General features: G+C 33.1%; 1 protein-coding gene and 1 non-coding gene across 2 annotated transcripts in view; both read right to left on the reverse strand.

Moving 5' to 3' along the window:
- The window catches only part of LOC124949002, a 220-nt gene extending 66 nt beyond the window's left edge, over window positions 1-154 (reverse strand). Inside the window, exon 1 of the small nucleolar RNA XR_007100932.1 lies at window positions 1-154. This exon is cut by the window's left edge and continues 66 nt beyond it. This is a non-coding gene — a small nucleolar RNA (small nucleolar RNA U3).
- LOC124948600 (mannosyl-oligosaccharide 1,2-alpha-mannosidase IA) overlaps window positions 1-5,000 on the reverse strand; it is a 318,288-nt gene that overhangs the window by 231,348 nt on the left and 81,940 nt on the right. The gene's annotated exons all lie outside the window — the stretch shown is intronic.

Raw genomic sequence — 5,000 nt, forward strand, 5'->3', positions numbered from 1 at the left:
GACCTTACAATCTAACTATTAAATCAGATTATAAAGATCGGCCTCACGCTCAAGGAAGAGAGCTATGTCTCATCAACGTGGCTGCATCAGCTCAGCTTTTCGCATAGCAGATCCGAAGATATACTACAGAAATGATCCTGTGAAGTATGATCTTAATAAATCTTTCGATTCGTCGGATAGATCTATCATTCGTAAGAACGTTTCGTATACGAGAATCGATATATTTACTTCGGCCATCTGTTGGCGAAATATGTTACTAATTCTATTCCTAGAGTAATCCAATAGCACGAGAATTATGCTATTTATATAATTGCAGAGAGTACTTTGAACTTTTATTGAATTTATAATTAAACACGAAAACATCTAAGGGGATTTTAGTTTTATAAATAAATAGTCTAATAAACGTTATATAAAGATAATTCGTTCTAAAATTTAAATAAATAAATAAATGAAATAAAAAAGAAAAGAAAACAGAAGAAAAAAAAAAATGATGACAAAAATATGCCAGACAAATTTGATTTGTAACGTTCGCAAATCGTACTCTGGCAGTGAAATTATGCGTTTGATTGCAATCGCGGCTGGATATGATGTGTGCTCAGCATAATTACGTATTCGGGTAATACGTAATTATTCGTAAGTGCAACATAAAATTGACGATTAAATTATAATTTCGATCCTCCCTCTGTCAGAGGCAAACCATACCATACCATAGACCTGCTGCGGTATGAAATTACAATTTACTAATGTCTGGGACCAGGAAGGTGATGGTTAATATTACCATGACACAATTAACACCTAAATTGATAAAATCATTTTACTTTAGAACCAACAGTTATAATATCACTTACGAATTAATAATAATGCTGAAATCCCAGCACGTTTATGTCATTAGAGACGATATTCGCCGTACATGCATGCAATTCCCTTATCTCGCCAACTTAATTGTATGCACACACAATGTACATATAATGCATGCACGCACGGCACCCACACGGTTGACACACATATACGCTAATATAGAAATTTTATTATTATCCTATATATATTATTAAATTATATAGCATTGATATAACTTCTATTGGATTTCATTCGTGACATTGTAAACAAAAAAAAATTATCATTCACACACTTCGACAATCGAATTTCAATGAATTTCTAATGATGAATTTCCAATCTATCGAGTGAAAATCAAACGACAGAAAAAAAAAATAATGTATTGTTTTAATAAATAAATAAGATAATTATGAGAGAAAAACAATGATGTATTGTTTTATTAATAAATGAATAAATGAGTGAATAAAAAAAAAAAAAAAAAAGAAAAAAGATGAAAAAAAAATGAAAAAAAAAAAAAGAGAGAAAGAGAAAGAAGAAGAAAAAGGAAAACAAAAAAAAAAGAGAAATTGAAAGTAAATTTATTTTTTTCTCGGTTCAAAGAAACGAAACTTTCATTCCACTTCTTTGTCAGTGTACATATACATACATACAGACAAGTACAGTACTGACAAACACAGATAAACACATACATACACACATGCACATACACGTACACATGTATGTACATACAGACATACTGTTCACACATGCATATTCCTGTTTGTCGTGTACTGTACCTCAGGGCGACACGCCAAGGTGACGGTAAACAATGTGAGCATACATTACTTACGCCCACACCTAAACGCGCATTGTGCTCACGGTGGTTGGTTTCTGCTCGCACGTCCTCGCCAAGAATCGTTTGCGTTTTCTCTCTCTCTATCTCTCTCTCTCTCTCTCTCTCTCTCTCTCTCTCTCTCTCTCTCTCTCTCTCTATCTCTCACTCTCTTTTTTACTCTTTATTACAAAATATATCTCAGCATACATAAACTAGACAGAGCAGTACTTAATAATTCTAATATTTTCAATCTGTACTATCAGCTTTTTGGAAAATTATAAAAAAAAAAGAGGAAGAAGTTGAAGAAAAGAGAGAAAAGAAAGAAAGAAGGAAAGAAAATTAAATAAATAAAAAGAACTATATAGTAATGAAATAGAAAGAAAAAAGGAAAGAAGATAAAAAGAAAGAAAAATAAATAAAAAATATATATAATAATAATAATAATAATAATAATAATAATAATAAAATGGAAAAAAAAGAAAAGAAAAGAAGAAAAAAGAGAGAAAGAAAAAGAAAATATAGATATATGATATATATGTATGATATATATATATATATATATATATATATATATATATATATATATAATCAAATCTTCTTTTAATCCTAATTCTCTCCCAGTAGTTAGGAGAATCAAAAGGCAATATAATGTTTGTTCACGATCAATATACAATATTAAATTACTCGTTGATGATAAAACGACGAGATCGAATGGGTGTTACAGAGCCGTTAAGTCCACGGAAAAAAAAGCGTAATATTAAACGATCGAGTCTGATTCGATCGCGCGACGTTGATTAAAATTCACATCCATGGGAGCTAATCGGTGTGGCCGAAATTATATCGCCAATAATTCCCGGGCTTTTGCCTGTGGATAATGACGGAAACGTGAGACTCGAGATAAAAAAGAGAGAGAGAGAGAAAGAGAGAGAGAAAGAGAGAGAAAGAGAGAAAGAGAGAGAGAGAGAGAGAGAGAGAGAGAGAGAGAGAAAGTACGTCAATAGCCAATTTCTTGGATATCCGATATATTAAAATCGACTTGGCCATGGAGTAATCTCGTTTTTATCGGCTCTGTAGAAAATCCTCCAATTAGCGCGCATAACATTACCGTAATTGCGGTACCTACCTGCCGACGAGCACAAGCCTATCGAGAGATTGTGTCTGACTAGGTTCTCTTCTTTCTCTGATCAAAATTACGTTACTCGTCAATATTTCTCCTTCATCTTCATCTTCTCTTCCTTCCTTTTCCTCTTCCTTTTCCTCTTCCTCTTCTTCTTCTTCTTCTTCTTCTTCTTCTTCTTCTTCTTATGCGTCCTTTATCTCGATTTCTCAAAATTATCGAAACGCCTTGAGAGTATAGAAAGTATTGTTTATAAAAGGAAGAATTCAAACGATAAAATGGTTAGAGGGTGTAAGAAGGGTTCTCTTTGAAAAATGAGAAAAAACAAAGGATAGAAGAAGAAGAAAATATAAAAGGGTAGAACGCTCATAATTCTACCGAGCTACTTTGTAACACGATCAGCTACGGCTACTATACTACTACTACTACTATACCACTATTACTATTACTACTACTATGCTACTTACTACTACTACTACTACTACTATTACTACTACTACTACTACTACTACTACTACAAGTTCCGCTTTGACCAACTTTCTTAGTCGTTGTTTAAGTCCCGCCGCATGTGTACTGTTAACGTGAGAAAATTTACGAGCGGACCTTCACCGACGTCTAAAACGCTCACGAAAACTCAAGTTTTCGGACAGTGGTTTGCAAACAAAAGAGAGAAAGAGAGAGAGAGAGAGAGAGAGAGAAAGATAGAGAAAGAGATAGAAATAATCTAAGTAAGTCAACTTAACGAAGTTGTCCGACTTACTTGTTGACAACTTTCTTGATTTAATTAAATACACAAACATACACACCAAATATACACATCAGGAAACTTCCAGGTAATAATCTCGTTGATCAAGTCACGTTTGATTTACACTTAGATTATTTCCATTTGATTTATATTTAAATATTGTCGAATATTCACCGATGATATTATTTATTATAAGCATTGAATATCCTAATATATCTCCTTCTTTTCTTTTCTTTTCTTTTCTTTTCTTTTTTTTTCTTTTTTCTTTTTTTTTGTTTACTTATTTGATTGTTCGCAATACCATCGATAGGAATAATCACGGATGTATAAGTAATCGAAAAAAAAGTTCAATTTCCCCGTGGCATGTTGTAACGTGATTTATGGGGCCAACGTTATATACGCATGGAATATTATTTACCGTCGACGTGACGTTACCTCACCGTTGTAGCATTCAATATTTTCAAAGATTGGAATTCAACGGTTATCCGAAAAAGACAGAAATAATTACGCATTTATTATTGATTAATATCAATATCCTGACTCTCTCTCTCTCTCTCTCTCTCTCTCTCTCTCTCTCTCTCTCTTTGTTTCTCTTTCTCACTCCCATGACTTTTATCTTCTATATGGGAAAACATATCGAGGAACGTCAAAAATGTCATAATACATATCTGATAATTACGAGCTAAACCCTCAACCGTAGAGAACTTTAAGATCACGGGGATATTTATGAGACGAATAAGTGGTAAAGATGCTCGCTTGAAAGTGAAATATTAACGTACCTTTTAGATGCCACGTACTATTTATATATATACATATATATATATATGTGTGTGTACAGATACACACTCGAACATATTCGAAAGCTACGGGCTAAGGTTAAAACCAATAATAATCCTCGAACGAAACGTCATAACTTTGAAGAAGATAGCGATCTTAGAACGCGAAGGTATATATATATATATATATATATATATATATATGTATGTATGTATGTATGTATGTATGTATGTATGTATGTATATATACATCCCACCCAATGCCAAAGAGGTATAAAACGGAAACATTGTCTTTTCTGTAAAATACTGCTTACATTACGCTACTCAAATACCGACGATGTGAGACTATAAATCAACCTTGGGGTTCGCCCTTTCTTAAGAGAACTTTCTCGGTTCGTAGCTCCCCCTCCTTTTTTTTCCTCCCCCCACCCTTCGACGAACTTACGAACGCACGGAGTATGTTAACCAATAAATAACAACAGAATGGAGAAAATACGTTTCGTTTAGGATACAGAAAGCAAGGGTTGATTTCCTCTTTCAACCCCTTTTCCTCCTTCCCATCCCTTTTCTCTTCTTTTTACTCCTCCTCATAGGCGTAAACACCTTCACCTTTAATGGAATGTCCGACCATGAATCCCTTGATTAAAAATCTATTCATTATTAATATTAATAAAGAAGTTGCATGTGTCGTTTTTAAGAATGTTGATTTAAAAA

This window comes from Vespa velutina, chromosome 4 (assembly GCF_912470025.1).
Source record: "Vespa velutina chromosome 4, iVesVel2.1, whole genome shotgun sequence".
Lineage (NCBI taxonomy): Eukaryota > Metazoa > Arthropoda > Insecta > Hymenoptera > Vespidae > Vespa > Vespa velutina.